Source organism: Sinohyriopsis cumingii, chromosome 10 (assembly GCF_028554795.1).
Source record: "Sinohyriopsis cumingii isolate HCF-2022 chromosome 10, ASM2855479v2, whole genome shotgun sequence".
Taxonomy (NCBI): Eukaryota; Metazoa; Mollusca; class Bivalvia; order Unionida; family Unionidae; genus Sinohyriopsis; species Sinohyriopsis cumingii.
The window spans coordinates 40,744,402-40,767,081 of NC_142970.1; the positions used below are offsets into that span (position 1 = coordinate 40,744,402).

The 22,680-nt window shown below is 36.1% G+C and overlaps 2 long non-coding RNA genes across 4 annotated transcripts in view; one reads left to right on the forward strand and one right to left on the reverse strand.

The window, feature by feature from the left end:
- LOC149789907 (uncharacterized) overlaps window positions 1-22,680 on the forward strand; it is a 2,017,354-nt gene that overhangs the window by 1,380,980 nt on the left and 613,694 nt on the right. The window lies entirely within an intron of this gene.
- On the reverse strand, window positions 11,357-14,531 carry LOC149789917 (uncharacterized). Its single transcript, XR_016424005.1, has 5 exons — window positions 13,915-14,531; window positions 12,867-13,063; window positions 12,210-12,367; window positions 11,907-12,013; window positions 11,357-11,454 (listed from the first exon to the last, which is right to left on the reverse strand). It is a non-coding gene; the product is annotated as an uncharacterized LOC149789917 (long non-coding RNA).

The following is a 22,680-nucleotide window of genomic DNA, read 5'->3' on the forward strand; positions in this document are numbered from 1 at the left end:
CTTTTTCTTTTTTATTTCATTGTGTCACAATAATGTAATTCTATTTACTTGCAACTCGATACTTTTTCAAGAAAATAGTTTGATATTGACTGTTTATTTGTGTGAATATGTATTTATATCTGACGTACTTTCCAACCTTAATTCAAAATTAGCAACAGTCATGTCCACAAGTTTTTCTTTTAATTTATTTTAATTGTAAGAATAATAATACCGAGATCGAGGCTGTGTTGGCTAAATGACTCTCGACGTGTAAATAGTTTTAGAGAAGTAAGCAACTTTTTCGCGGAGTAAAATTATTGGTTGTTATCAATTTGATACTGGGGCTAAGTGATTTTTTTGGTATGTAAATATGATCACGTTATGTCGTTTCCTTCTGTTGCAGCAAGTTTTGGAATTATATATTAATTTTTCTTCAGATTATTTGAATTGTAAAAGATTAATTCGTTTCTCTGGAAATATTTGTGTGCTCATACAGAATTCTTAAAAAATGACATTTCCTACAAATTGTATTAGGATTTCCAACACCGGAGTGTTACTGTTTGAGTTTCTACAAGGAAATGTAGACCACAACATAATACAGGATGCAGCATACGTTATCACCTTCCATCTTGGATTGTACGTCGGGACGCGAACTTGATTTCATTATAACACTTCAATATTCTGATTTCTTAAATTTTACTTGTGGGTTATTTTTGGATCATTTTTTTTAATTTGATTCTTAAACTGTAATTTCTTATTTTTCTTGTTTTACAGTATTTATCCCGGGAAATATATCAATAATTTATTAATTGTTTCAGAGCTTGTTGTTTCCACTCTTTCTTGTGCTACTATTTATTCGAGCCTAAACATGTAACATAAGAATTAGGACAACTTTATTTTTCATATATTTATTACATTAGAGATTCATGTAGAATAAATGCGAATGTGGACAAGTGTTACATTCACTATCTCCTTTCAGAATTGCATGTTCTCCATTAAGCAGAAATGTTATAAAAGATTGCACCCCACCTTCCTGTGTGAGTTTCAAACTATTGGTATCGTGGAATGGCTAGTGTTTTAGTGCTTACAATGGCTTAGGTAAAACAAAAGGATGCGCTATACCTGTCCGTCGTTGTTTGATGTGTTTTGTGGACTTCTTTGCATCATTCGTTCTAACTGAAGCACGGAAATAAAGATGTTATTTTTAATTTTAGCTTACATGGGAGTATTCGTGTGAGCCTGAAAATCTTCAACCTGATGTCGACTATCCAAAGGATTGGTATCTTGATCCTTCCTGCGAGGAGGACTACTCGACTTAACATAGGTACTTTGGCAGAAAGAAAGATCTTTTCAGTGTTTTGACTGGGCTAATCGGCATGTCAGAGATATGTATGATATACTGGGATGAAATATCAATTCGAACAAATTTTGAAAGACCATATATTTAAATTAGGATGCAATTTAAACGAAGCACAGTATGATAATACACATGAAATCTCATGTTGTTCGATCGACAACTTCGTGATTAACTGGCATTATTTGAGTATGTTTTAAAACACACGTAGCATTTTAATACACTATAGAATCCATTGGCAGACATTATAAGCTTTTGTTTCCAATCAAATGATAAAATGTGATTTGCGTTTGACAATATATTTTGAGTAAATTGAATGTTTACACGTACCACAAACACAATCATGTACTATGAAGAAAATCATCAAGATTTGAGGTATGTTCAAGATTGCCGGATTTTTTGGCTGAATATGTTATTTATATATCATGATCTACACAGACACTTTGAATAAACAGATTTTAATATTATGTAAATCATCAGACACAGAATACATGGTAAATCGTTAACGCACACACATATATATATACCCCTAACTCTAACCTTTTACACACACACACACACACACACACACACACACACATATGGTACTAGGACAAAATGGTAGCGGACAAAATGGTACGGACAAAATGTTAAGTGGACATAATGGTATTGGACTAATTGATATGGATAAAATGGTGCGGACAAAATGGCACTAGGATTAAATGGTACATACAAAATGGTACTACTACACTTTTATTAATATAAAATGTAAAAAAAAAACAGACAAGTTTTTAATAAATAACATTAATAGGCTGCCATTGTCAGTTGGCCATGGTTGATTGATAAAAATTACCAATACAAACATTTTTTTAAATTTTAAAACAAAAAAGCAATTCAAGACAAATAAAGACCAAAGTATATAGCTACATGACAAAAGACGTGTACAAAACCTCTGACTACTATAAAATATTTTATAAATAGAAAAAATAAACTAATCAATGTCCCACATACAAGGCACACTCAAATAAAATTTATCATATGAGGTCAGACTAGTCGCAGTAAGATAACATTTATATTGAGCACTCTAGCAATATCTCCCAAATATATAACCGTTTTGGAAAATTTTGCACGGCAGACCGTCCCTAAATATATGCCATATACAGAGGTCTCGTAAGTCCTACCATGCTTTCTAGGATGTCACTTTTCCGCTAATCGCAAATGTAACAATTGCTGGAATATATTGTCAGCGCATTTATGATATGCGCGCAAACGACGGGACACCAATAATTAAGTGTAGTTAGAAGAACTTAAAATGTTATAATAAAAAATAACTTTTTGAAAGCCTTTTGAAAGGTAAGTAAGACCATGGAAGCGTAACACAAACACTAGATCAAGTTATTCCTAGGGTTCATGGTAAATGCTTAATTTTAATGCCAGAAAGCCAGGTTGCTGAAGGTCATCATAAAGTTATTTTTAGTTGTCTGATTTAAAAATGAGACCAACATAAACTTTATCTCAGATGATATGAATAACAATTATTCATTAGCTTATGTCTGGGTTGAATGCAGATACATATTGACAGAAAGTCCTTTTTTAATTGTTGCGATTTTTTAGAGTCATTAAAATTGCATTGAATTGCTATTTGGCATCGTTGTATTTTGTAGATTCGGTATGAGTTTTTTGCAGTTTCACTTGAATTTTGTTATTATATAAAATAAAATTAACATTTCCGAAGTTACACGAATGTAATAAAAATCAATTGTATTGGTATCTTTGTCAGCTAGTTTATGTATGCATGAATATTTAAATATAAAAATTAAATTTTATTATGATTTTAGCTAATTATTATTTTCATCAGTCTGCGAAATTCTAATATATGTACCATTTTATACCGTTTTGTCCCATACCATTTTGTCTACAACATTTTATCCATACTATTTTGTCTATACCATTTAATCCTAGTGCCATCTTGCCCGATACCATTTTTTCCGTACCATTTTGTCCTCACCAATTTATCAATACCAATATGTCCAATACCAGTATGTCCACTTAACATTTTGTCCATACCATTTTGTCTGGCCACCATATGTATATATATATATATATATATATATATATATATATATATATATATATATATATATATATATATATATATATATATATATATATACACACGTTTAGGTGCGTTGTGGGCAGTCATCCCGAAAGTGGGTTTACGGGAAGGACATGATATAGTTTACATTTCAAATCAAAATCAAAATACATATACATAGGTTGTATTTCTTACATAGTAATTATGTATATGTTGAAAATAAGTATATACACTTATGTTATAGTCCTATTCATGTTTTCGGTTCGTGGGCAGATATATAAATTTCATGGGCAGTTTTGACCTTTAGGTTGAAGATGACAAAGTAACTGCCCAAAAATACGTTCACGAAGAACAAACATATAGCATTCTGCCCGTGAATACGGCCACGGGAACAATATATAGCGTACTGCCCACGAATACGTTCACAAGTAACAAATATATAGCATGACTTTTCGGTGTGCGTGCGCAAAATGGTTGTCAAGACACGACGATAAACATTAATCTATTAAAGCATCCTTTGCAATGGCCAGCGTACATATAGCGGACGTGAGGTTCGTTTTTCACAGCTTGTTTGAAATAAATGGATGATTATATATCCAGTGTAACAACTTGTCTTGACAGCTTATGGATGCTAATGTTTGACATTTATTGTGAAGATGATTGTTCACTGTTTGTTGATGTATTCGTAGCTTCTGTTAATCGATGCTATAGCTCAATTTAACTGTCATACACTGATATGTTTAAGTATGCTTGCACAGTTAACTATGCAGAGTTATGGAAATATAACAAATTGGTTTTAATAACTTTCAGAATTTGTTTTACTATTACTCAATATTTGTCTCAAGTACTATAAAGGCTGTGATAGGTTGGGTGGCTTAGATTACAAATCAGGCCCTTCTCACTTGGGGGGGTGGGGGGGGGGGGTACTGCCCATTATGAATATTACTGGTCCTAGATGTCCAACCTGATATTTATGACAAATAGGTTCAACATCTTACTGCCAGCAGAAATGGTGTTCTGTAGTATTTTTCCCAGTCAATAGTTTATAGATATATTATGTCATGTACTATGTTTGTTTAATTCTCTCATCTCAGTTCTGACGTTACCATTGAATGTTATAATGTTCCCAGACATCCGGTATTCTTGGTTATTAAAATTATATATATACACAGATAACTGAAGGTCAGTTCTCATTATTCCCTAACAATTGTAATTAGTGGGGCTGTAGCAATTGACGGTCTGAGAATTCAAGTTAACTGGTTCAAAACTTGGGTAAACAACAAACTGTTTTCTTCCTTTGACAGGCATCATAAAGTTTTGCATCTTTGTCTCTCTGATGACTGTGGTACACAAGTTACAGACTTTGCCTTAGAATGAGCCTGATTTTTGATACTTGTTGCTGAATGGGGTGGGGTAGGGAAGTAACAAAATTATTAAAGGTGGAATGTATGCAAACCATGCTGGAAATATATATGTGCCAGCAACTGCAACATGTAAGCTTCAATCGATTTGGAAACTATAAGCTTTATCCTGTAAATATTAACAGTTCACACCCTGTATAAAAGATGATTTTGTGTTTGATTAACTGGAACTGTTAATTTATTATGTTAAGGAATTTATTGTTTTAACCCTAGTAAATGTAATATAATTAGGTCAAAAGTTCCAGTTTGTTTATTGTCTCCAGAGTTGATTATTGTAACTGGAAGAACCTGTTTCTAAGTGTTAAATGAAACGAAAGAGATATTGTTTACTCAAGTGATATAAAATAAAAGTTTAAAATGAACTGAACGAAATATTGTTTATTCAAGTGATACAAAATAAATGCAAAAGTGTATATTCATTAAGAAGTGTATTGTCAATTGCAAATAAATGAAGATTTATCTTGTTTTGTTCTTTACTTGTGTACAAAATTATACCTGGATTGGGCAATAATTACTTGGACTCCATTTGGAAAAGAAAAATCTATATGTCCTAAATACCTAATGTTCATATCATAATGCTCTTTAATGGATGATTATACTTTTCAGCTGACGTTACCGTATTGCCAAGTGAACTTATAGTATGGCCTTCGGTGTGGCCCACTAATCACATTTGTAAATGAATTGTGCATACAATAGAGAAATAGCTCTTAAAATATCTTATGAGTTGAACAATGTGTGTACACAAACAAACATGAAGCAAATCTTTGAACTTGTATGCCACACATGCAAGTGAATTGGTGGTTTTCATATGTAAGTTGTGTACTCTTATGGCTTTTGTCTATATTACTTTTAGCCATTTCTATTCACACACCAGAACACAACCTTTTTTGTCTGATTCAGGTACTAATGGAAAACTTATTTCAGCTGTAACTGAAGTATACAGAATTTTTCCTGACGTTGAGGCCTACTGTGTAGACAGTATAGCTGTAAGTCATCAAATCAAATGGAAGACAACAGTGTGCAGTTGAAGAAAATGATATATACCCAGTACCATTTAGAGTTATCTTAAAGAAAAGTCACAATGCACACTGATACAAGTAGTTTTAGAAAATGCATTTGTTCCACATACACTTTAACTTAACCCAAAAGTTCGGTCTCTTGCCTAAAATTCAATCAGATGTATGCATTTATTCCATAAAACATAAAGATATAATGAACCAAATCATTTTCATTATTGAGTTAGGTAGTAGGCTATGTTAATGAGTGCAATCACTTTATCGATTTTGTTTCAATTACATTTTTATTTATTATAAAATGACATTTCTTAGTGGAGTGCTAGCAACTGTAACTTGAGGAATATTTTGTACATGCTGGCCTAAGTGTCATGAATATACTGTGCTACATTTTGCTTTATTAGGTATAATACTATCATGAGACTTGCTTGATTAAATCCTGAATTTGTCAGTTACACTTACAAGTCCACTGGTAGAATTTAAAATCTGTGACAGTTTGGGAACTTTTTTTGCAGTAACTGCAAATCACTTTGCCTTCACAGTCAATGAATTCAAGCCATTGATAATTGTCAAACCATTGTGACTGAAAATGTGATTGTCTCTTAGTTGTGTCCTATTTGATAATTTTGCTGCCACAGAGTCTGGATTGTGTCTCTGAAGAAATAGTTCATCTAGACTCTGTTGCAGTATTACATTTTATATGTTCAATTTAATGAATTTTCTTTCTTTGAATCATTCTTATGTCATAACTTGCGAAAATAGTTTAGTTAACAATATTTATTCAAACAGAAAAGATAACCTCACTTGACAAATCATCCTACTAAAGTGATCATGGCATACACTTTTATCTTTGAAATTCAAATATTGCCCACTCGTTAATTAACATAACTAATATTGCACATTGAAGGTGATCATATGTATCATCAGTTTTAAAAAAATAAAGACATAATACTATCATTTAATCACTGCATACAGGAAACAGACACTTGTGTCTGTAAAATGCCTTTCATTGGATTACTTTGGTTTATTAAAACCAAACAGCGATCCACTCAGGATTTTCTAGGGTAGATACAGAGAATATATTATGGTCATTTAGAACGCTATCAACACATCAGACCAGATTGTTTTTATTATTATTTAGGCAAAATAACTTAGTAATTCAGATGGCAAACATGAGGATGGTGATAGGTTATGTGGAATTTGCATTGAATCATCTGATCCCAGAAGATTTGATACAATGTCACTGGCTGTGGTAATCATCAAGTGCAGTTGCACGGCACCATAAGACTTATCAAGATACCAAAAGCTAGAAAGATGAAGAGAAAGAAAAACGATGACCCAAAGACAAATCCTGCAAACTGTGTGCAAAAACGATTCCACAGATTATAGATGAAAACTTTACTATATTTAGCTTCAAGATATTAATAAATTCGGATTACTTCCTCCAGTCTGCTACAGTAATTCATGCCCATTGCACTCATAAATTGATTATAGTCCTTGCAGTATTTTGTGTGGGCCACAATATTTTAATTGATGCAGCTGATGCTCCATTCTTCAGTTCAGTGTTGATTCAAACATAGCAATGTCCCTTTGGGATGTGTGCATAAATAAAGAATGCCTGTCCCTTCATTACCACACTTGTTGAATTTATCGTGTCTCTCTGAAAACTGTACCATGTGAGAAAGAATTTTATAAACAAACTGGACATAAGTATTGCTAGACATATACTCAGACCTGAGACTTCATAAAAGACTGCTTACTTGTGAGGCATTATTAGTGCTAGGGCTTGAGGTAATAACTTGCTATATGTTTGGTAAGGCAAAATAAGGGGCCTTATGACTTAAATTAAATTGAAACTGTGAAAAAACAAAAGGTTCAAATGCAATAAACTTTTGTTTTTCCTCATTTGTTATATTACAGTGCCATGAAAGGTCATTTCTTTTATCTTTTTAATCCCTTGCCAATTTTAAGTCATCATCACTAACCAAGTCTCTAAATCAATTCTTGGCATATTTAGCTAAAATGGTGTCTACTGTTCCATTATATCATTGATTGTTTAGCTTGCCTGTATGGAGCTTAACACCATTTTTCAGGACATCATAGACTTTACTTGGCAGCCAACATATTTATTAGAAGAAATCAACACACATAACGCTACTGACAAGCTTTCTCATATACACACATTGGTTGGACTAGAGAGAGTTGATTAGTGATGTGTATGCCTAGACCATTCTATAATCCAGGGCCCCATGATTGAATACAGCTTAAAGAAATTAACCCTAATTCAATTTCCTTGTTGCATTTAAATCATAACACCCACCATGCAAAGTGACACATGTCTCAAGATTTTCAAATTTGTATATGTTTTGCAACTTTCAATTCTGAGTTGATGCATGTGGATGTGGAAATTCAGTTATTGAATACTTAGCTACTTATATAAGGAGCTCTCACACTGGTAAAAGCAGGCAATTGGGATTGTATTTGCAAGAGGGCAATTAATTGTTCAAAATACAGTTTTAGCTAACTACATATGTGAAGGGTTGATGTATAAAAAAGAGGATCAAGAAATCCTAGCTGGTAAAGATAATTGTATCCAACTTGATAGAAAGTGAGAAGGCCTTTTAATTTTGTACAGCAGTTTCATTAAGGAACCAACTATAATACCATTAGAAGTTTATGAGCAGCAAAAACCACATTTAGGACCAACTAGACATCAAAACCATATGCAAAGTTCCATTTACGGCCAACCAGACATCAAATAGGTCATCTAGTGAAAGCACAATGTCAAAATGACCAGCCATCTAGGAGAAGTAGCAAGGAAGGGGTTTTCCAGATGCCCATTAAAACAGCCATATTGGAGGTTAGATTGGCACTATTTTCATTTACGTCCAACTAGACATAAGAAGTCTTTCACTGATATGACGATTCATTCAGGAGAAGTAGTTATACCAAGATTTTCAGGATGGCCACATTGGTGGCCTTATAGGATGTCTGTACAGCACCATAATTCTCATTCAGGACCTGCTAGACATCAACATAAGTATTTTGTACACATGTTGACACGCTGACACAATTATCCATTCAGAAGTAGCGATAAAAAGTTTCTTAATATGGCTACTGTGGCAACCACATTGTATGTGTGAGTGGCACCATCTTGTTTTTTCTTCCAGATATTTTCACACAAATATCATATTTAAAGATAACATGAATTCATACAAGATCTTGTCGGTTTATTTCATAACAGATTTTTCACTCATATTAATATGATCTTTTGAAAACATTTATACATTATAGTTCTAGAAATTTTTCATGCTCTCAGAAACTATTAAAATCAAAGCAGAAAGTGTTATGTTATATCTTTATTCAGCACTGAAAAATATTTATGAACTCTTAAAGTTTTTTCCCCTATATTAACTTAATTTAATGAAGATTTTCAGACTATAACCTTTCCATTGGATTTATTTTTTCAAACATGGCGTAAAAAGTATGTTATAGTAACCAATTTTTACATTGACTTCACCATTGCAGAAATCTCTATAATCAATTTCCTAGTAAAGAAAAGCCAAGAAAATAAATGGACAGTTAATATTCACTTCAGGATCACAGACCTGAGGCAAATATGTCATTGTTAAATCAAACATTTTTATTGTGTTTCCTTAGACCTAAATATATATATATATATATATATATATATATATATATATATATATATATATATATATATATATATATATATATATATATATATATATATATATACTTGCTGTTACTCTAAACGAAGGCTGGTGATCCAGTTGATAACCTTTTGGGGGTTTTAAGGATGTCTTTAAAATTAAGGCCTTAAAAATGTTGAGATCTTATATTAAAAATGACAATTTGAGCCTTGCAGATTCATGTCCACAGGTGCCCAAATAAAAAAAGGGGAGGGGGTGCAAGGGGCAAGCTTGTTGGTGTGTTATAAAATAACTGACTTATCATCGGTGTGCTGACAGGTGATGTGTAATTAAATCACTGTTGTAATATTAATAATGAGTGAGTCTGCACATAGAAATTTCATACAGCTAAACTAGCTCAACAACTAGAGGCAATTAAGAAACATATCCACATTCGTGATTCTGTCAAATGGCAGATACAACAGCATCAGGAAGCTCAAGTGGCATTTATAGAAGGTAAAGAGCCGTTATACTTGTTATCTTTTTAGGGATGTGCTTGGATTTTGCCCTCAAGCTGGAGCAATCATAGGATATATAATAAATCGCCACGGTCGGAATTTATCCCCAAGCTGGGGTAATCGATGGGTAAAGTCTTATCCACAGTCGGGGTTTTATTCAAGCTTCAGGTGCAAGTTTTTGTGCATCTCCATGCCCTTGCATAAAACACAGTTACACGTTTTTTTATATAGATATTTTTCAGTTGTAGGCAGGAATAATTAGTATTTGCGAGTGTTTGAAATGAATGGGTTCATTATGAATTGAGTGGCACTACATTTCAAAAGCAAAATTGGATTGAAATGCAAGAACTGTAGTACGGAATTAGTGTTGGTTCTGGATCGTAGAATGGAATTGTGTGTGTGTGATTGGATTTTTAACGTAGCTTGAATAATTTTTCAGTCATATTGCTAGGATGTCTGCAGTGTGGCAGTTTTTAGTGATGTATAGCACTGGGGCATCATGCTGCAAACATGTAGTATGATGTTGCACCCAGTCACATTATCCTGACACCAGGCCGATCAGTCCTAACACTAACCTCTTAATGCTGAGCGTCTAGCGAGGTAGCTGTTAATACCATTTTCGTAAGTCTTTGGTATGACTTGGCTGGGGTTTGAACCCATGACCTCCCGCTTCTGAGGCGGACGCTCTAACCACTAGGACACCGGAGTGGTCAGAATGGAATTGTAACAATTACAATGGAAGCAATTTGTATTATGCTTGTTGGGGCATTCCTCACTGATGGCTGTCAGTGACATCATCATGGGAATGTGTAACAGCCACATTTTGTAAGAACAAGGTGTAGTTGGTGAACAATACAGACACTTTTCTGCCATTTCCACTGGCATCATCTCATATGATGTTATTTAAAAAAACTTCCTACAACATACTCACAACATATAAAACCTATATGCAAATATGATGAAAGCTGCTTGTGTTTCTGAAACACATATTCCATACTGGTGGCAAGAATGTCCAAATCTACATTACAAAAATGAAAACATTACCATCCATCTAGGAGTTGCAAATGTATGAAATCCTCGTGTTGGGTAGTTTTACTAACAGGCTTTACAGCAGGGCCTTCCATTAGATTTAAATGTGGCAGGTAAGTTGACAAAGTAGGGTGGGGGGTTGGGGGGACCTACCCCAATGGGGATAATTCATTTTTTTTTTTAAAGTAGCATGGTGTAAAGTAAAAGTAGATGGGCTGATAAGGAATCCACTGAATTTACAGACTAAAGGTTCAGACATTTGTTTTCAAGAGAAAAATGAAAGAAGGAAACAATACAACATATATTTTAATATGACTTTAATGTTTATTTTCTAGATTTAATTAAGATTATGAATCAGAATCAGTCTCGAACTCCACTGTAAAGTTTATCTATTACTTCTTCTGCTCAGGCACCTGCAAATTAAAACAAAATTGTAATGCTTAAATAAAGTCATATCATCTCAGCACTAGTTACATATGCAGAAGTCATGTTAATCAGCAATTTAAAAATGTATGAAATTTTCTTCACTGCACTTGTGCTTCCCTTACTATCGTTAAGCCATAATACAAGATAACTTTGCACTTACTTGTCATTTCTGGCAAGTGGATGGTGCAATCAATTTGCACAAAGATGAATTTATTTCATCCAAATATTTCATGTGAATAAAAATTCCAAATGGAGGCACTTGTCCGATCAGACAAGATATATGCATATTGTAGTTAGCTGGACTCTAGCTCTGATAGTCCTGGGCAATAGGATAAGCTGATTTTGTTATCAGTTTAGAAATGCATGCGCTTTGCAAATACTATGCTTTAAAAGACGAAACTTAATCCAATATTGATGAAATAAGAGTCATTTGGATTACCTTGATTTTTATCATTCTGCGTTGGTTGGGTGCATATTTAAGGGTCTCTGATATGGTCTCTTCCATTCCATTTGCCTTTGCTTTCCCATTAGTTTTCAAGCAGGCTTCTGCAAGAGTAATACAATGTTTTAAAATAAGTTTCACAACAAAGGATGCATTGCATTTTTCTAAATGCCAGCAATAATCAATGGAATATTTTTAAAACATGTACTTTGAAATGTGGTCTCAAGTTACTTTATCAATTCATTTAAAAATCTCAGGCAAGTCACATGAAAAACACAATTTAAATCAAGCCATACTTACTTATCAAAACCTGACATATCACAAGCTCTTGAAATGCTTTTTTCCCCTTACGTCCCTTTGGACTATACTCTGGCCAGTCTTTTTGTTTTAAGCTTTTTCATCATCCTGCAGACACTCTCCCCAATTGTAAACCTGCCAAGGGAGCTCAAGTAGCATATCTGAAAATAATAATAATAATAATATTACTATTTTTTGGTTTTGATATTATTATTAGTAGTAGTATTTCATGATCGATGTGACAAAATATGCTTGTATATAGTTATTTTTTGCCATGGTTTTGCAAGCAAATTTAATTTCTCTAACTTGAAAAAAATTTGATAACATTAACTATGCAACACAATGTACTAATAGCAATTATAAAACAAATTAACCACCGTGAATCTATTAACTTCATAAATGACATTCACTCAAGGATTGAATTAAAGTAGCCACATAATATGTAATAGTGTATATGTAGTAAAATACCTGTTACATGTTCATCTCTAAACATGTTTTGGCCTACATCCGTACGACAAAAGAGCCGACCACTACATGTTCACCCCACCCCCAAAAATAATTATACAGGCACTGCAGAACTTGCATAATGCATATTGAGGTTCACAACAGCAAATAAAGGTTATAACAGTTTTTTAAATAGAAAATAAAGCCCCAATTTACCATCTTCTTGGAGAGTTTGGGATTCTCCTCCAACCTCTGGCAAAGGCCCTCTAGTTCCTCCACTGAATCACATGGCATTGCAAGAATTTCTTCTCTATATTCTGTGTCTGGGCCTTGTGTATGAACTTGGAGGGCCAGCTGCTCCAACAAATTCTCAATATTTGTGTCCAGTTTCATAAGTACATTGAACTGGAAATCTGTAAGAGATTTGTGATGAAATTAGTTTTGAAAGATCAAGATCATTATTATAAACTCCTTAAAAAGATCTGTACAGTGAACATGGGTTTAACAATGAAATATATTTATGGAATAAAATACATGGTTTTTGTTCAGTTTATATGAAAACTTTTCCCTATAATCCTTTATATTTTTATTCCCTGGATATGTTGTTTCACTGCTGGTGTCTGTAAAGTCTGCATTCAATGTATATGGTTTAGGCGTCTGACTTACACAAGACAATGGTATACATCAGAAAGAAAAATAAAAAAACCAATGGAATGATGAACAGTCGACACATCAATGAAAAATAATTCATTGCTTATTTGCACAAATAAGTCTTGAACAGTATGTTTTATGACCTATAATTTAATTAATTAACATCTCACAATGTTCTGAAATAACAGTATCTAAGCTACAAGAGCTTGTGCTTTCATGTCATAATCTTCCATTTTGCAAACAAATTTTGATGTTGAATCAATGTATATGACCTTAGCATTGAACACTAACATTCAAAATGTCTACAAGATGACAAGACTATTATCAACTGAAGTGACAACAAACCAATGAGTTTTACGTGCATTGAACATAAGCATTTTTAAATGCTACAAAATGTGTTTTTAGTGTATGGCCACAAATTATCCAACATTTTGTCAAACATAAAACAGTTCTACTACCTTAGATGAGAATTAAATTGATAAATACAGTGTATAATTGACCTACTCGTATTTAGAGAGCTGTAAATGAAATAAGAGATTATATAAAAGTCAACACCTGTAGTATTTGTTTCATTATTCTATAATGTACATTTTTTTCCATCCTCAATACTTACTACTTGCAGAGGAACTGGCAGAGAGAAATCTTTATATTCTCCACTCCAGTGTAGATGGGGATGGTGATGGTGTTGTCCTTCTGGATGCAGCTAAGAGTATAAAGATTATCACTACTCCTTAATTGCAGTAAAAAAGAAACAAAGAAATCAGACTGGATTTTTTGGCATGTAAACAAAATGCATACTGGTTGCAATAACCACTGTATATAAAGCAGTGATACAATATATCACAAAATGCATTCTTTTTTAACAAAACATCTAATCTCATATATACAGCATCATGAGTAAGTAAGTACTCTTAAACACATCTTATTAAACAGACAGAAAAATGATGAAATTTATACATACTTTTGATAAAGAATTTCCAATTGTGGCATGGTATAAAAGCAATTGATAAAAAATAAAAAGAGACCAGATAAACTAAATAGAACATACCAGCAGGATAAGAGGAAATGTTGGAGTCTGCAAAATACTCTCCATTTCAGGAGGTTTTGGATGAGATGGCTGACCAGAAAGGTTTCCACTTGAGATTTTCATCTTTAAATAATCATCCTAGAGTGCACCAAAGTCATGTGAACTTGATCCAATTCCAACATTACTGCTGCTTGAGTGCTTAGATCTAGTATTGCCTTCACTAACTGATGTTATTAATACCTCTCTCTCATCAGCATAATTTACATCATTTTTTCAAAACTCCCATTGTAAAACCTCTGCTGAAGAAACTAACACTACACCATAAGGATTTAAAGAACTACTGCCCGGTTTCTAATCTCCAATTCATATAAAAAGTCTTACAAAAGGTTGTTCAATCCCAGCTTGCATCTTGTCTGAGATCAAACAGTCTTTTTAGCAATGTACAATCTGCATATCGCCCTTGCCACAGGACACAAATTGTGTCTGCAAATAGATTACACTCCAGCCCAGTTGATCTATGTTGTGGTGTTGCACAGGGGTCTGGTCTTTGACCTGTTCTCTACAGTCTATACACTCAGCTGCTCTCAAGTGTCATAGATCATCATCCAGTGTCTCACCAATTGTACACTGATGACACCCAAATATACAAATCTAGCCACCCAACTGAAGTTGATGCTACCATCAACAAAAAAAAAATAAAAAAAGCAATGCTTACCATTTGAAAAGAGGCAATTGTCACTAGAATATTCTATTCAAAATGATATTAATTTTGGACACAGGGGATACCACCCCCATGTTTTCCTGACTCGGGATATGTCGGCCTATTCTGTGCACAGCTTTAAAAAATGTAATGTTTATCCATCGAGCTATAGAAATGAAATACATTTACTGTAGACTGTTTCTGTCAGCAGTTAAGTTGAGTAATTAGGTCAGGTTTATAGCTAGTTTACAAAATTCAATGTAGAATGCCAATAAATGACAAGATATATTTTTGCAAACTAAAGTGATCTTGAAAAAAGATTAGTAAAGTTTAACATTTTATAAAAAATGAGCTATTATGTGGAAAAGAAACAACAATGAAATAGGATGCATTGTGTTTACGTCTAGTTTTGGAAGGTACCGTCTCTAAGGTACCGTCATAATTGTACCGTAGTTTAATGGGTGGAAAGGCCATTGAAAGGTAAGGGCAGTGCGGAGACCATCGAGTATGGTCCAGAATAGCTGAATCTTTGTAGATACATAGATCCATTCGTAACTTCAGTCCGCAAGCGAAACACTGTACTTCGTATCCCAATCCTGACTCAGGTCCGAAGTAGACAAATCCTGTTCTAGCTAAAACATACGAAGAAGGTAATCCTTCCCTATCCGTAGGCCATTTTTGAAACGTGTCCAATCGACGGGCACAATCACAATAGTCAGGTAAGAAGACTGGAAAATGGTAGGGTTTGAACTTGGAGTTCTCACTGGATTTCTCACTCGATTCTTGCTGTGGCGAAGTCATCCTTCTGGTGGGTGGCTATCCTCTTACAACCAATGTTTTATACCGACATGTCCATACGGCAAAGTAAAGTGGGTAGGAAGCCGCACTCGCTTCTGCTACACGATTTGATAGACTTTTTCCAAGGGTCGACTGACGATGTGGTGTGTGGGTAAACGTACAATCTTGTTGGGTTGATAGGTGGTCACTTTCTCTAGACTGCAAGGCTTCTTTCAATACGCCAAAATTGACCACTCGACTGGTACGATAATTCAGAGTAAGTCCTTTCACTTTACACTTCGTGTGCACTTCTCCTTGTTTGTCCCAGTATTCGTAGCCGTAATTTTTGGGACCGCCACTGACGAAACTTAGAATCTTGTCATCGGGGTGCTCGTCTGTCCAGGCTCCTAAACGGTCTCCTTCGATGTCAGGGTGCTGTTGACTCGGGTGATCGATATAAATGCAACTGTCCATGTCAAAGTACAAGACACGTTCCCCTAACAGTTCTAAAGCTGTCATGTAAGCTGCTATGATGACATTTCCAAAGGGGTCATCTTCTACAAAGTTCAGATCTTCTTCGTAATTCACCAAGATCAAATCCTCACGAACGACGTCCACGTGTTTCATGAATTTGGCTTTGTCGTGAATGATCTGAAAGTAGCGGGAAGGTTCGGTCAAATACTCCGTCTTGGGTAAACACGGTCATTGTGCCATTTTACCCCACAATCAATTTAACATCACTTTGGCAAACAATCGCCTGCCTTCGTTTTTCTCAATGTGATCTAAAGTAATGCCTTCTTGTGCCCAGAATTTCCCTCTGAATGTCTTTTGGTCTTCGGGAGTGTGACACCAGGACAGATAGCCACTGGCTTCTTGCTCAGTTTCAAAAAGGCATCCACGTAGTCTGCGAAAATGCCTTTCTGCGTGGGGTCACCCTTGAGGAATTATTGTGTCTTGGGAAAGTGGCAAATTTCGTACACTTCTAACAGTTGGTATCCCATGTTCAGAGCTTTGAACAATTCTACGCTGACCCATGTCCCCGTCAAGGCCCGTTCTTCCTGGGTGTGATGACAAGGTTGATCTTGGTTGCACGTTTCAGCACAAGTACGGCACAAAGGAAACATAAGTCTGCCTTGGCAATGGCGAGGTAAGACGGGATGGTATAGGTTCGTGGGAGGCAAAACTTTGCACTTGATCAAGCTTTGGTATTGTCGAATGTTTTTTAGGTCGATGTGTTCGGTGAACAATTGTGGGTACCCTGCAGGAAAGCAACAATATTTGCACACGTAGGGATACAGTGAACACACGTCCAAGTATTTGATTTCTTCTCCTTTCTCTTCGTCAGCTTGGTACAGCAAACAGGTGGCATTGGTCCTTCCTCCGTACAAACTATCACTTCGGTTCAGGGGGTCCATGAACTGGTAACTTTCCATGAGGCGTTTAAACTCGGGATCGGTGTTCAAACGGTGATTGTATTTGTGTTCCCACATTTCCACCACTTGGTATCCTTCCTGTTCTAACTTTAGGCGTCGCTGACAAATGGCCTGGTACAAGTCTTCCATGGTTCGTTGTAAGAACTGATTTTTAGTGCCGCGGTCAGGGTAACGGACGGGACATCCGTGAAATAAGCAACCATTAAACTCGTACATGATCTTGGGGTTTTCTAAGTCCCAGCCATCGACCGAATGCATTCCGATGATCTTTTCGCCCTGTCCGTTGCGGGCATGCTGAATCTATGTGTCTTCCTTGTCGCACAAGTAATGCAACCAGCATGGGGCTTTGACCGAGTATTGACGTTTGACATAGTTGGTCGTTTGAGGACTGATGACAGCCACCGTGTTTTCAAGCATGAATCGTTGTCGGTAGACTAAGGAACACGCTTTGGCAATGGTGCAAGCCTCTTTTAAATGATCAACCCCTCCGTGTTCCATGAACAGTTCTCGAAATTTTCCACAGCATCGCAGTAAAATGTCCACGTCGGAACGACGATACTTTAGCATTTCTTCCTGAAAGTCGAAAGGGTCGGAGGCGTGAGCCTGGAACCAAGCGTAGAAAGTTTCTCGTTCGGTACGCATGTTGTCAGGGTCGTAATAGTGAGCCTGAGGCTGGGGTAGAACGGCGTGTTGATTGGCTTCTGTATTGAAAAAGTGTGGAAAGTACCCTTTAGCCATTTCTGTCATTCCAAACATTTTAGGCATTCGACTCAAAGGCATGGCTAAGTAGCTCATCGAATCTTTAAACTGCACTTGTTCCACTTGCATGAAAATGATTTTGGCTCCGTTCAAAGTGATTTTAGGACGCTCGATGCCACGTTCCGTATAGCATCTCAAAAGAAACTGTCCATCGTATCCGGAGAAATTGTGAGCCATCACCGTGGCATGGTGATGACATTCTCCATAATAATGTTCGATGTCCTCTTGGCTCCACGTCTTGTCGATGGGGTCTAAGACCCATTGTGTGAAATCGGCTAGTGTGTTCGGTCCTTGAAAGATTTTTTCACGCCCTCAAGGAATCTTAATGCAGTGAGGGCAATAACTCAAGATAGGTTCTTGAATCACTTCTCACACGCTCGATGAGCCACGCAGAAATTAGGAATGTGAATACCGGTCTCTTGCATGCATTCGAAATCGAAAAAGAAATTCCCTTTCTTCTTCTTGTGACCATCCTCTTTCTCTGGTTGGGATTGATATTTTTGCATGTAGCATTGGTGTTCCAAGTCCACGATGCAGTGACAAATGTGACATTTTTTTCTTTCCTGAACATACGTGTGCCTTGGTACTGTTGATACATAGACCTTGTCCACACATTGGGCACAATCTCAGGAGTTGACAAGCACATTTCTTTTGTGAACCTTGCATCTTCAGATGTTATTGGTAACAGGCAGGGCTGACAAATGTGCGCAGACAAGCAGAACAATGCACTGGTTCTTGCCCTTCGCTCAGACAGGGTTGAGATGTCAAACATCCTGAGCATTTCGATCCACAATGTTTGTGTTGCTCTCGATTATTATAACCATCATAAGTCACATTTCTCACAGTAATATTTGTATCCCAGGAATCCAGTGATAGTGGCAATGGTATCGAAATGGTCATCGTGATGATAGAGGTGAATGTATTTTCCATCCTTAAAGTCTTTCCCTCGAAACAACAGAGACCCGCGCACTTCTTGAGGGTGCACTTTCAAGGTGTATCGTGGAGCTAGGGCATCTTGCAATTTTTGCATCTCAGGAATGCCACAGGATGTGTCTTTGGACAGGCATGCTTGTTGTAACAGAAGTTCTGCTTCATTTCCTTGTTTGGCTCGGTTCGATTTTCGAATGTTCTCCCAGGCTCTTTTCCATTCTACCGTGTCGTTCTTGTCGGCATAGGTTCATCCCACCACGATGGCTCGGGCTAAACACATGTGGTCTTGAAAATTGTTAATTTGGACAAGACTTGTTTTGGTAATGCGAAGGTTGTTGACCAATAAGGTCTTTCTGCATTGTCCGGTCAATTGAGGAGGAGAGACGTGGGTCATGTCCAGTGTGGCTTTTCCATCGGTGATATCAAACTGGTCATTAGATTGTTGCACGTGTTGAATCTTGTCCATGACTTTGGAAGTGGTCAATTCTGCCGGGCTGCTAAACTCGATTAAAACAGGGGATTTCAAGCCGTCATGTTGTATGGAAAGTCTCAAGTGATCATCTTCTTTGGGTTGACATTGTCGCTTGAGTGTGGTAAGGAAAGAATTCCACATGTCGGTGATGAACCCTTCTGCTTTCTCTAACAGTACTTCAGACTTGAAGTCTTTAAACTTCACTGTGTATTTGTAAGCCGTAGTTCTAAATTTTCTAGAGGGACGCTTTTTCGTCTCTCGAATGTCATAGTACTTTTCAGGGTTGACTAAGGGTGGTAAACTTTGTTTAGAGGGTTTGGATTCTGGTTCACTCATGTCGTCTTCAAAATCACTGGCATGAATTTGTGCCAAGACTTCAGCCCTGGTACGAGGCGATAGATCACGTTTCTGCCTCTTACTTTCTTCTTCTTTCTTCTCAAATGAATTGGATCATTTCATCTCGATAGCAAAAAGTCAAATGACTAAAGTTTAAACACCATGGACTAATTTATAGTCATAGCAGACCAGCGTATATAAAGGGTATGTGTCTTGTCCTTTCACTATTCATTTCACTCTCAAACTGAGCACAACGATGGAAGAGACTACCAAGATCGAACGTTTCATCAGAGCTTTGCGAGGGGTCATTAGAAAATTCTCTTCAGACCAGCCGAGGGACTACTCTCCTTCCTTTCAAGATAAAAGTCAAGATACTTGCTATATCTGTCAGAAGAAAGGGCATTGGTCTTCAGAGTGTCCAGACCGTCAAAAAAGAAAAAAAGGGGTTAGAAGAGACAAAAGTCAAGATACCTGTTATTATTGTCAAGAAAAAGGACATTGGTCACCAGACTGCCCAAAAAAGAAACAAGAGGAGTCAGAAGAAGAGAGGGATTCTTCAGAGGAAGAGGAAGAAGAAGAGGAAGAAAACAGACAGGTGAAGAAAAAGAAACAGGAGAAGAAAAGAAGGGAAGAAAGTGAGGAGGAAGAGGAGGAAAAAACTATGACGGTGAAGAAATTAAAAAAACAGAGAGTGAACAATGAGACAGAATAAGTCTATGAACTTTTTAAAGTGCTCTGTTGTGAATTGTGAATTGTAAATATTTATAAAATAATAAATTAATTATAAAAGGTAAGTGTCTTTGGGTTTTGATTTTAAAATAGGAACCTACACTCACGCACACTCATACACAGACAGGTACTATTGGGTACAATGTTTTTTTTTAGTTATTGGCAATTGAAAGTCTATCTCTTTTCGAGATACGTGGATGGCTTTGAAAAGGGCCTTTTTTGGTGTAAGGGGTGAGTTTAAACAATCAACTTTAACTGTCTTAAGCCTTTGCCATGGCCAAGGCCTACTTCTGGACTGCGTACTGTTGATGATGATTTCATTGAAATCACTAAGGGTGGTGCAGTAGGCGTAGTCACAGGGTTGGAGTGTTTAGATTGGGAAGGTCGTATTCTCTTCGGCCGTAATAAAGAAGTTTGATACATTTGTTTCAGACTTCTTAACTCCGCTAAAATGTCTAACAGTACCGTGACCGTTTGATTTTGACACCCTTGTTTCTTTGCTGCTGCTTCTTCTTGTTGTTGTTTTTTTCTTACCTCTTCTTCTTGCTGATGTTGTTGTAGGAGAAACGCTTGTTCCGCTTCCTTTTGCTGTTGTATAAATTTCTCCAATTCTTCTTTCTGTCTCTGTCTAAAATTTTCCATGTGCGGTAATGAAGGAGAAGGTGACGAAGGTTCAGGAACAAATTCTTGCAAGGTAAAAAAATCCACAAAATCCCAATTCACCTCTTCTGAAAGTAAGTCTGGGTTCCCTTGGGTAGTCTCCACCATCAGTGCACCCCAACTGATCGTTTTCTGAGTTTCCGTCATGTTGAAAAACTGTTGCTTAGATTGACTGCGCACAGGCGCTAACGAATCTATATAGACTATGTGACGTCACAGACTGCTCTCTTCGGATTGGACGTGGGCTGACTGAATTTTGTAACGCGTGCTTGGATTGGTCAACAAACTCAATCCGTTTCAATCCTTCCTCCCCCTATAAATAAGTATAGTTCACTGCATTCCTTCACCTGTTACTCAGCACCCCAACATGTGGACCGACGTACAATCTTCAACGCTTGTGTCTTCGATGATGTTCCGGACAGACATATCAATGTATGTCTGATCCAACTGGACAGTTATCCACAGGACAGACACCAGCCTGTGGATGCGAAGAATCTTATGTGGAGCATCAAGGATGCCTCAAAAGAATCTTAATCTATGGTCCTGCAGTCAGGAGCAGCCTAAGGTCAAGAAGAAGATGTCACAGATGCCCTTTATGTTAAGGGTATATTAACATAAAACCAAAGGCCCTTTTCAGCGCCATTCCTATCTCTCGAAAAGATCTTGACTTTCAATTGCCTACCCCTTTTTTTATTTTTTTGTTTAAAAAAATAATAAAAAATAGAGACCCCTCCCTGTTTCAAATTTCGCCTGTTCCATTTTCATAGACCCATCAGGTCGGGACCTTATTAAAATAGGGTCCCGACCCTGTTCCATTTCCCCTAGTCCCAAGACAGTCCCACAATTTATTCCCCATGTTCAATTTCCCTTGTCCCTAGAGTGAATAGTTTTTTTTCTTTCTCCCATGTTAAATTCCCCTTGTCCCTAGAATGGATATTTTTTTTTTTCTCCCATGTTAAATTACATAGTCCCCAGAGTGGATATACCATTTTTAACATGGAAGTTCCCTAGTCCCTAGACCGTCCCTATTCACTACTACCATTGTCATTACCAGCCTGAAACCCAATTTAATGCCATTTGTATAAATTCATTTCAAATAAATATTATGATATAGTTGAAGTGTAAAGTCAAGCAAGTATTCTGTTTGCAGATTTTACATTTTAGATATTATAGTAAAGTCATATTTTCTCTTGTTTAGTAAACTTTATTGCAACTGGTTCCAAAATAGTAAATCTTATTTAATGTTCATTCACCAGAATAGGTATTAATACAATCCCGAATTAACTGTATTGTACTAAAATATACCCTGATCTTGTGTGAGATTGTAATATACAGAACTATACCTCAAGACAACAATAATATATTGAATTTATATTGTATCAAGACTGTCATGGTTATGAACTCCAACTTTATTCAGGTTTTTTCATAATAAATGATCATCTTGTGCTATGGTTGAAAAGAAATCAAAGTTCAGTTTAACTCCATTCTCTCCATATTTGTCAGTTGTTAAGAGGCATACTCATCCTCAGTGTTATAGTAAAATGTAATCTTATTTG